The sequence below is a fragment of the Thalassophryne amazonica genome, chromosome 7, assembly GCF_902500255.1.
Source record: "Thalassophryne amazonica chromosome 7, fThaAma1.1, whole genome shotgun sequence".
NCBI lineage: Eukaryota > Metazoa > Chordata > Actinopteri > Batrachoidiformes > Batrachoididae > Thalassophryne > Thalassophryne amazonica.
The window spans coordinates 103,908,704-103,919,440 of record NC_047109.1 but is presented as its reverse complement, the minus strand read 5'-3'; the positions used below and the strand labels follow the sequence as shown (position 1 = coordinate 103,919,440).

The following is a 10,737-nucleotide window of genomic DNA, read 5'->3' as shown; positions in this document are numbered from 1 at the left end:
AATTATTACTTGTTTACCGTAATAAGAATCAGAATTAAAGACAGCACATACACATTTGACATTGTCTATGTGCACTAAATTTGAAGAAGTCCATTATCCGAATTGAGGCAAGTGGGTGAAGGTCACGCAGCAACCCTGAGACGCGCCACCGTCAACTTGGGGGGAGGAACGGGGACCAGCAGCAGCTAAAACCGCGCCGCCCCCGCAGAAGGGGAAAGGGTGACAAGAGCAGAAGCCGGAGTGGGGATGTGTGATGGGGGTAGGAGGGGGGTGGGGAGAGGGAGTGGAGCATGCTTCAGTCCTATGAAAAACAGTTTATTGTCTTTGTGAGTTGAGATAAGAAAAGAGCCAAATGATCACCAAGGCCTGAAGTCATTCCTCTGGAGGAAAACAGTTGGGCAATTTGTCCTTCAGGCTTGATAAGCCTGCCGTGTTGTGGTTTGAGCAGTGAAAAACACTTTTTACAGCTTCACTAGAGCAACCAAATCCCAATTATGAATTAAGAATATTCCCAATTATGAATTAAGAATATTCCCCAGCCTCCGAAATCTTCATCTTCATCCGCAAGGCACACATCTGCCCCAAGATGTCATCTAATTTTCGTCTGAGTTCAAGAGTCATCGCAGTCTGAGAATGCACTACCTTGCCAACCTCGTTAATCATGATGGACAAGTGAGGGGCCGAGGTTCTTGATGCCGCCGTCTTGCCAATTTTCCGGTAGATCAGGGCAGCACATAAGCCAGAAAGTACCAGCCCTGCTACCATAAGACCAAATATGAATAAATCTGCGACATCCTCAATGGAGAAAGGCACTGAGCATGCCACACGCCAGGAACTCCAGGAGTCGAGAACATAGCCCGCAGGATATGTTCCATCTGGGCAGGTAGGATCCCCCGGTCCTGACATTCTTGCAGAAAAAATGGTGTCAATAGCGTTCAAAGACCAGCTGATCAATTCCATGTTAAATCCAATAGTAGTCCAATAGATCCAGTATCCAATATAACAGAGATTAGTGCATGCCATAGGTATTAAAGGCACTGCGCTGCGGTGGTTTGAATCATATTTGTCTAATAGATTACAATTTGTTCATGTAAATGGGGAATCTTCTTCACAGACTAAAGTTAATTATGGAGTTCCACAAGGTTCTGTGCTAGGACCAATTTTATTCACTTTATACATGCTTCCCTTAGGCAGTATTATTAGACGGTATTGCTTAAATTTTCATTGTTACGCAGATGATACCCAGCTTTATCTATCCATGAAGCCAGAGGACACACACCAATTAGCTAAACTGCAGGATTGTCTTACAGACATAAAGACATGGATGACCTCTAATTTCCTGCTTTTAAACGCAGATAAAACTGAAGTTATTGTACTTGGCCCCACAAATATTAGAAACATGGTGTCTAACCAGATCCTTACTCTGGATGGCATTACCCTGACCTCTAGTAATACTGTGAGAAATCTTGGAGTCATTTTTGATCAGGATATGTCATTCAATGCGCATATTAAACAAATATGTAGGACTGATTTTTTGCATTTATGCAATATCTCTAAAATCAGAAAGGCCTTGTCTCAGAGTGATGCTGAAAAACTAATTCATGCATTTATTTCCTCTAGGCTGGACTATTGTAATTCATTATTATCAGGTTGTCCTAAAAGTTCCCTAAAAAGCCTTCAGTTAATTCAAAATGCTGCAGCTAGAGTACTGACGGGGACTAGAAGGAGAGAGCATATCTCACCCATATTGGCCTCTCTTCATTGGCTTCCTGTTAATTCTAGAATAGAATTTAAAATTCTTCTTCTTACTTATAAGGTTTTGAATAATCAGGTCCCATCTTATCTTAGGGACCTCGTAGTACCATATCACCCCAATAGAGCACTTCGCTCTCAGACTGCAGGCTTACTTGTAGTTCCTAGGGTTTGTAAGAGTAGAATGGGAGGCAGAGCCTTCAGCTTTCAGGCTCCTCTCCTGTGGAACCAGCTCCCAATTCAGATCAGGGAGACAGACACCCTCTCTACTTTTAAGATTAGGCTTAAAACTTTCCTGTTTGCTAAAGCTTATAGTTAGGGCTGGATCAGGTGACCCTGAACCATCCCTTAGTTATGCTGCTATAGACGTAGACTGCTGGGGGGTTCCCATGATGCACTGTTTCTTTCTCTTTTTGCTCTGTATGCACCACTCTGCATTTAATCATTAGTGATCGATCTCTGCTCCCCTCCACAGCATGTCTTTTTCCTGGTTCTCTCCCTCAGCCCCAACCAGTCCCAGCAGAAGTCTGCCCCTCCCTGAGCCTGGTTCTGCTGGAGGTTTCTTCCTGTTAAAAGGGAGTTTTTCCTTCCCACTGTAGCCAAGTGCTTGCTCACAGGGGGTCGTTTTGACCGTTGGGGTTTTACATAATTATTGTATGGCCTTGCCTTACAATATAAAGCGCCTTGGGGCAACTGTTTGTTGTGATTTGGCGCTATATAAAAAAATTGATTGATTGATTGATTGATGATAATGATTCCAAAAAGGTATAGTTTGGACTATCTGTGACTGAATTCTGGAGTTATGGGGTAAAAACAGCAAGAATGGTGACAAAGGTCAGTTTCAGTTTGTACAGGGGTCAAAAGTTAAAGTTGCTCCAGTTTTGGTAAAACATGGTGCAAATTATTGGTTGAACTAATAGGATTAACAAATGGAATAGTTATGACTGTGTTGAATGTTTGGTCTCCAAAGTAAAGGTCATACAATGTCGATGTCCATTGGATTCTATGACATGTGATATATGTTACCCCATAACATCATAACTAAGCATGACACATGGTGCAAACCATTCCTTTTTAAAACCCTAACTCAACCAATAATTTGCATCATGTTTTACCATAACTGGAGCAACTTTAACTTTTGACCGCTGTACAAACTGAAACTGACCTTTGTCGCCATTCTTGCTGTTTTTACCCCATAACTCCATAACATTCAGTCACAGATGGTCCAAACTATACCTTTTTGGAATCTTTGTGATCTGACACATAACGTGGTATAGCTTTCAATATTATTGGAACATTTTTTTGACCCCTATGCAGTTCTTCAATTGACCCCTACTTTCCCCCATATTGAAAATTCAAATGGCTAACGTTATTTTTCTACAGTATGTACCAAAAGGTATACACAGTCAAACATTGGTGCTTGTAACTGGATTTGAAGGATTCCTCTGCAAATATTCTGTTATCTGCTGCACTATAGTAGGCAATGTGGAAGAAACACTTGTTTACTATTAGCCAGTTTAGCTAACATATAGCATTTTTGTTTTCAAACTTTTAAACTTGATAGAACTATGAATAAGAAAGGTGGACATTGAATCGTGAGTGGAAATTTACAGTATGTGTCCCACCAGAATATTAAATAATTACCAAATTTTAAGGTCCATTTGGAACTCTACTGCATGTATCTACAGTATTTATATCCATGTATTTCCTTTTCCATAATTTCAGCAAAAAGGGAATATTCTAAAAATGACACGATTGTTCAAAGTGGCTAAAAGCACTCGTTGTTTTATGACCAGGTCTGTAAAACGTTTAAGGTGTCCTAGTATTTGAAGCATCTTCCAAAAAGTTAACAATAATTCGTATAATAAACTTTTACACAGGTTTCAAACTACAGAAAATTTCCTTCAGTCATCCAGAAATCTAATAAATGTTGTGTTCTGTAGAGTACAGTGGCTGTATTTTACAGTGCCAAACCCAGAGGAAAATGTTCCTGTCTGAGTACTCGCGCATTTGCATGTCTGCAAACTGTGGCAAGGATTCAGCCTGTGGGAAACCAAGTCCAGCCAAGAGACTCTGACCCACACAACCTATCAGTGTCCACAGTGTGCCGTGGACCTGGACCGGCTGGCGAGAAAAGAACAACGCTCCTCAGTTAGTCCATCTGTGAATGTTCATTTAACAACTTTCTTAGTGAGTGAAACAGAACTTACAAAACCTTTCCAAATATTTCAGAATTTTCCATGATTTATAATGAAGGGGTTGATGATTTCTGCTTCTTTCAAAGACTTTTGCAGTGGTGCCACAAACAATACTCACAAAGCCACAATATTTATTTTTATATCAGTTTTTATTAGTAACAATATATTAAATAGATCATGTTTAATTAATCATTCTAGTTCAGTTGCTTATAAATGAGGTGGAAATAATATAGTTCAATTTTTAGCAAGGGCAATGCAGACCTAACGTGAATGTAGTTTGACATCACCTTCTGTTTTCAAACAGATTGGTGTGGCGGAGTATAATGGCAGATAATTAGAAATTTCCCTCACCCTCTAATTTTCACACCAAGCACAGAAAGCTTTCTCCAAGATAGCAAGAAGAGTTCATCTGCCTGAAGTGCCTTAGCAGACATGGTGCCATATCAATTATTTAAACTTTGCCCAGGCCTAATGCAAATCAATCAATCAATCAATCAATCAAGTTTATTTCTAGAGCCCTTTACAACACTCAAAGTGACCAAAGTGCTTTACAACAAAATTTAAAAACAAAACATGGTAAAAAACAAATATCCAGCAGTAAAACCATTACAAAAACAATTAAATAAAATATGCATAAAAACATTTAATAACATAAAATAAAGCGCCATCATGCTACTGAGTGTTAAAAGCCAGCCTGAACAAATACGTCTTGAGCCTGGACTTAAAAAGCTCCAATTCAGAGATGATTCTCATTTCAGGGAGCGATTTATTGAAATGAATGAATGAAATGAAATGCAAATGAATATATCACTTGTGTATTGTTTTGTGAATATGAATTATGTTTTCCCAAAAAAGAGTATATGATAACATCAAGTTGCAAGACTGGTAGATCCACATTTGTTAAGAATTGCAATATATATTGAATTGGTATCCAAATATCATGATACGTATCCTATCGGGAGATAAAAGCAACATCCCAGCCCTGGTATTTTGCTTCATCTTTTTCATATGATTCAATTTGCAGATTTGTTAGCATTACCAGCCACACAATTGCAGACTTTCAGCTGGAAGAGCAATTTCTCAGTTATGCACATACTTCATGTGGTCAAGATGTTATAGAAGTCTTGAGTGAGAATTTGAATCCCTGCCACCTCCTGGGATGCCTCTCTGCAGCTGAACATGACCTCTGACCTGTGGAGTGCTCAGATGAATAGAACCCTTGATGGATTTTTGCTTCGCTGTTGCTCTACCTCCCAGAGAGACCATACTGTGTATCCTACAACTATCCCACATATTTGAGGGCTTGAACACAGTAGCAGCTCCAGAGTGTTTTTTTTTTTTCCTTCTTTCTTTCTCATGGTGGGCTTGACATGATTATTTCATGCTCAAAGTGCAAATATGCATTTTGAAGTGAATTTCAGGTGCCTGTTAAGTCACACATACAGTACACAATGGATACTACGAATAATCACAATTGTTTAAAAATTATAACATGATCAAACCTAGTAAATGCAAACAGAATTTTTTTTGAAATATTACAGACCAAAGAATAGAAGGGTAATTGGCACAGCTAATGAAAAGTGAGACAGCTGCTCTCCTTGAAGTTGGTTTCATCTCGTTCACAATTATCCTCTAGTTTCTTGGCCCACCTTGCTCAATTTCCAGAGCAGAATTCCTTGAAAAGGGACTAGGAATTTTTTGCTAGGAATTGAAAAAACCTAGACAAGTACAATGCAGTGAATAAATACTGTAGATAGATGACACATAATAATACTCATAATCTAAATGATATTATTATTATTATTATTATTATTATTATGTGATCAGTTGAACAATTACATATATAACACATAAAGCTGACATGACACATGCAAGATAATAATAAACGTTTTATATATATATATATATATATATATATATATATATATATATATATATATATATATATATATATATATATATATATAAAATGTAAAATAAATAAATAAATAAATAAAATAATGCACAAAATACAATATAATTTGAGGAATTCACAGTCTGGTGAAGTAGGGACTTGAAGGTTAAAGCAGAGAGCAGAAAGATAAGGGAGAGTGGAGGAGATGCAACCACCCTCGCCGGAGTCCCAAGCCTTTGCCTTTGTTTGCAATTACAGAGGTCAAACTTTTTCTGTAGTTTTTCACCAGGTTTGCACACACTGCAGCAGGGATTTTGGTCCACTCCTCCATACAGATCTTCTCCAAATCTTTCAGGTTTTGAATTTCAGCTCCCTCCAAAGATTTTCTATTGAGGTCAGGTCTGGAGACTGGCCAGGCCACTCCAGGACCTTGAAATGCTTCTTACAGAGCCCCTCCTTAGTTGCCCTGGCTGTGTGTTTGGGGTCATTGTCATGCTGGAAGACCCAGCCATGACCCATCTTCAATACTCTGACTGAAGGAAGGAGGTTGTTTGCCAAAATCTCGCAATACATGACCCCATCCATCCTCCCTTCAATACGGTGCAGTTGTCCTGTCCCCTTTGCAGAAGAGCACCCCCAGAGTATGATGTTTCCACCCCCATGCTTCACAGTTGGGATGGTTTTCTTGGGGTTGTCCTCATCCTCTAAACATGGTAAGTGGAGTTGATTCCAAAAAGCTATATTCTGGTCTCATCTGACCACATGACCTTCTCCCATGCCTCCTCTGGATTATCCAGATGGTCACTGGTGAACTTCAAACGGGCCTGGACATGTGCTGGCTTGAGCAGGGGGACCTTGCTGCCCTGCAGAATTTTAAACCATGACAGCATCATGTGTTACTAATGTAATCTTTGTGACTGTGGTCCCAGCTCTCTTCAGGTCATTGACCAGAACCTCCCGTGTAGTTCTGAGCTTTCTCAGAATCATCCTTACCCCACAAAGTGAGATCTTGCATGGAATTCCAGACCAAGGGAGATTGACAATCATCTTGTGCTTCTTCCACTTTCTAATAAATAATCATAACGGTCTACCAAGCTGCTTGCCTGTTGTCCTGTAGTTCATCCCAGCCTTGTGCAGGTCTACAGTTTGTCCCTGATGTCCTTAGACAGCTCTTTGGTCTTGGCTATGGTGGACAGGTTGGAGTGTGATTGATTGAGTGTGTGAACAGGTGTCTTTTATACAGGTAACAAGTTCAAACATGTGCAATTAATACAGGTAAAGAGTGAAGAATAAGAGGGCTTCTTAAAAAAAATTAACAGGTCTGTGTGAGCCAGAATTCTTGCTGGTTGGTAGGTGATCAAATACTTATTTGCAGCAGTAACATACAAATAAATTATTAAAAAAAATCATACATTGTGATTTCTGGATTTTCTTTTATTATGTCTCTCACAGTGGACATGCACCTAAGATGAAAATTTCAGACCCCTCCATGATTTCTAAGTGGGAGAACTTGCAAAATCGCAGGGTGTTCAAATACTTATTTTCCTCACTGTGTGTGTATATATATATATATATATATATATATATATATATATATATATATATATATATATATATATATACGAGGTCTGTCAATAAAGTATAGGTCCTTTTTATTTTTTTCAAAAACTATATGGATTTCATTCATATGTTTTTACGTCAGACATGCTTGAACCCTCGTGCGCATGCGTGAGTTTTTCCACGCCTGTCGGTGACGTCATTCGCCTGTGAGCACTACTTATGGGAGGAGTCGTCCAGCCCCTCGTCGGAATTCCTTTGTCTGAGAAGTTGCTGAGAGACTGGCGCTTTGTTTGATCAAAATTTTTTCTAAACCGAAGTGGACACGGTTCGAAAAATTAAGCTGGTTTTCGGTGAAAATTTTAACGGCTGATGAGAGATTTTGAGGTGATACTGTCGCTTTAAGGACTTCCCACGGTGCGAGACGTCGCGCAGCGCTCTCAGGCGCCGTCGTCAGCCTGTTTCAAGCTGAAAACCTCCACATTTCAGGCTCTATTGATCCAGGATGTTGTGAGAGAACAGAGAAGTTTCAGAAGAAGTCGGTTTCAGCATTTTATCTGGATATTCCACTGTTAAAGGAGATTTTTTTTAATGAAAGACGTGCGGACGGATTGCAGCGTCGGCTCGCAGCCGCTGCGACGCTCCGCCACAGGAAAAACACCTCTGTTGGAAGCCTTAAGGACAAGTTGGAACATGTCCAGCTGTTAAACAATTTCTCATATACTCACTCCACTGAAAGCCATCAAAAGCCGCCTGGATTTTACAAATGGTTATCAACACAGAGGTGTTTTTCCTGTGCTGCCGCACCGCGCCGGCTGCGTCCCGACACGCGGACCCGTCCACACGGACCCGTCCACACGTCTTTCATTAAAAAAATCTCCTTTAACAGTGGAATATCCGGATAAAATGCTGAAACCGACTTCTTCTGAAACTTCTCTGTTCTCTCACGACGTCCTGGATCAATAGAGCCTGAAATGTGGAGGTTTTCAGCTTGAAACAGGCTGACGACGGCTCCTGGGACCGCTGCGCGACGTCTCACTCCGTGGGAAGTCCTTAAAGCGACAGTATCACCTCAAAATCTCTCATCAGCCATTAAAATTTTCACCGAAAACCAGCTTCATTTTTCGAACAGTGTCCACTTCGATGTGTCTCACAGGTTTAGAAAAAATTTTGATCAAACAAAGCGCCAGTCTCTCAGCAACTTCTCAGACAAAGGAATTCCGACTCGGGGCTGGACGACTCCTCCCATAAGGAGTGCTCACAGGCGAATGACGTCACCGACAGGCGTGGAAAAACTCACGCATGCGCACGAGGGTTCAAGCATGTCTGACGTAAAAACATATGAATGAAATCCATATAGTTTTTGAAAAAAATAAAAAGGACCTATACTTTATTGACAGCCCTCGTATATCATATTATCATGATGTATCAGTAATCAGTACTGGAGAAGCTGAATGATGGAGCATCTGGGTTTGAGACTGTCCTGGATAAAAACTGCCTTCCTTGAGTCAGCCATTAGAATGAAGTGTATCTGCACTCTAAAAAGGCGTTATTTCAACTTTCAGCTAAGTTAATGCCACAAGACTTCTCCAGTTAAGTTGAAATAACTTAATAAAGTCTATGCAAAATGTTGCATCACTTTTTCTTGTTGAGACAGCAGCTCAGTATGTTTAGAGTGTGTAATGTGGTGAAAATGTTGAACATGCAGAGACATGAACTCATCTCAGAAGTGATATTCATTTATCTTTGTTCTCAGTCTTTGAGATCGAGAAAAGCCTGGAAAGATCTTATGGAGTCATGAGGTCGATACACACACACACACACACACACACACACACACACACACACACACACACACACACACACACACACACACACACACACACACACACACACACACACACACACACAAAAGAAGACTCATTGGATGAACTCAAATTATGAGCAGGATTTCCATCTAATTAATATATGTAACCTCAACTCAAATAAAGCACATCCATGCAGGATAATTTAATTTAATTTTGTTGGGGCTACATACATTTATTAGACAAAAATCCAATCCAATGAGTCAGTTTTTTTTGAGTGGAGATCGTTGGTAATGCTGATGTCTTTAAAGGAGAATGCAGGCCTTTAGATTCCTGGTGCTATCTGTCTACTGCTTTGGTTGTGAGACTTGAGCCTGGTTCACATGGCAGGATAATTAGGCCAATATCGGACCCGATCTTCCCCTTCCGACAATCTTAAGGATGCCTGATAATCGTGATGATGCTAAAGATAATCTTATCAGATATTCCTGCCGTTTGTGGTGTGTTAAGAGTGCTCTGATCTGCTCGGAAGGACGCCAGAAGCGCTCCGATCGCAAATCAGGGATATTCAACATGTTGGATTGTCTTGGCCCAATATCACAGTGTGTGTTGTGTTCCTCGACCACAAACTAGCACACAGCCTGCTGAATGTGTCAGGTGAGGATGTACAGAGTGGAACCTACATCAAAACAGCTGTTCTGACCTACCAGAAAGTCTTTTCTTTTCTTTTCTTTTCCTTTTTCTTTTTGTATCATTTCTGTTGTAAATAATCCACAAAGTATCTCCGTCTGTTTACACTGAAGTCATGTTTAATCTCGAGAGATTTTGTGAGATTTCCTGTCTGACCTGGGAATGTTCGTGTGTGAAATCTGTTTGTGTGTGGTGTGTTGACTTCACTGTGTGGCTGAACGTCACACTCTGGACAACCAACAATGTTAGATCTATGATTTTTTATCTCCACGTGTGTGGTCTGTCAGGTTTTGGAAACCTAATGATAATTTTAAAAACCTGCCGTGTGAACCAGGCATTGGACACTAACCAGTGACCTAAAATGATGAGTAGATGTCTTTGGCACTAGGTCTCCTCAGAGGATCCTCGGGTATGGAAACACTCAAAAAACTGACTCATTGGATTGGATCTAATAAATATAATCTAATAAATCTAAGAAATATATGTAGCCCCAACTAATTTAAATTAAGTTATCTTACATCAATGTGCTTTATTTGACTTGAGGCTACATATATTTATTAGATGGAAAGCCTGCTCATAATTTAAATGAGTTCATCCAATGAGTCATTTTTTGAGTGTAGAATGACTTTCTGTCAAACAAACAGTTAAGTAGGACTAAGATGAGATGTATCACTTGCATTGTGAGGGAGTGTCAGCGGTGACATTTTGGCCATGTGGTGCATTTTTCTGTGCATGATCCAGCACACAGATGCCTCAGTGTTAAAGATCCCAACAACTGGAGAAGGTCAAGGGGCCGTCTGCATTTCTCCTGGGTGCTGCAGATAGATGCTTAATTTGGAGA

At 40.1% G+C, this 10,737-nt stretch overlaps 1 long non-coding RNA gene across 1 annotated transcript; it reads left to right on the top strand.

Annotated features, from left to right (window-relative positions):
* Positions 1–3,211: 3,211 nt before the first annotated feature.
* LOC117513369 lies at positions 3,212–10,502 on the top strand. Its single transcript, XR_004561589.1, has 3 exons — positions 3,212–3,228; positions 5,061–5,062; positions 10,373–10,502. It is a non-coding gene; the product is annotated as an uncharacterized LOC117513369 (long non-coding RNA).
* Positions 10,503–10,737: the final 235 nt, after the last annotated feature.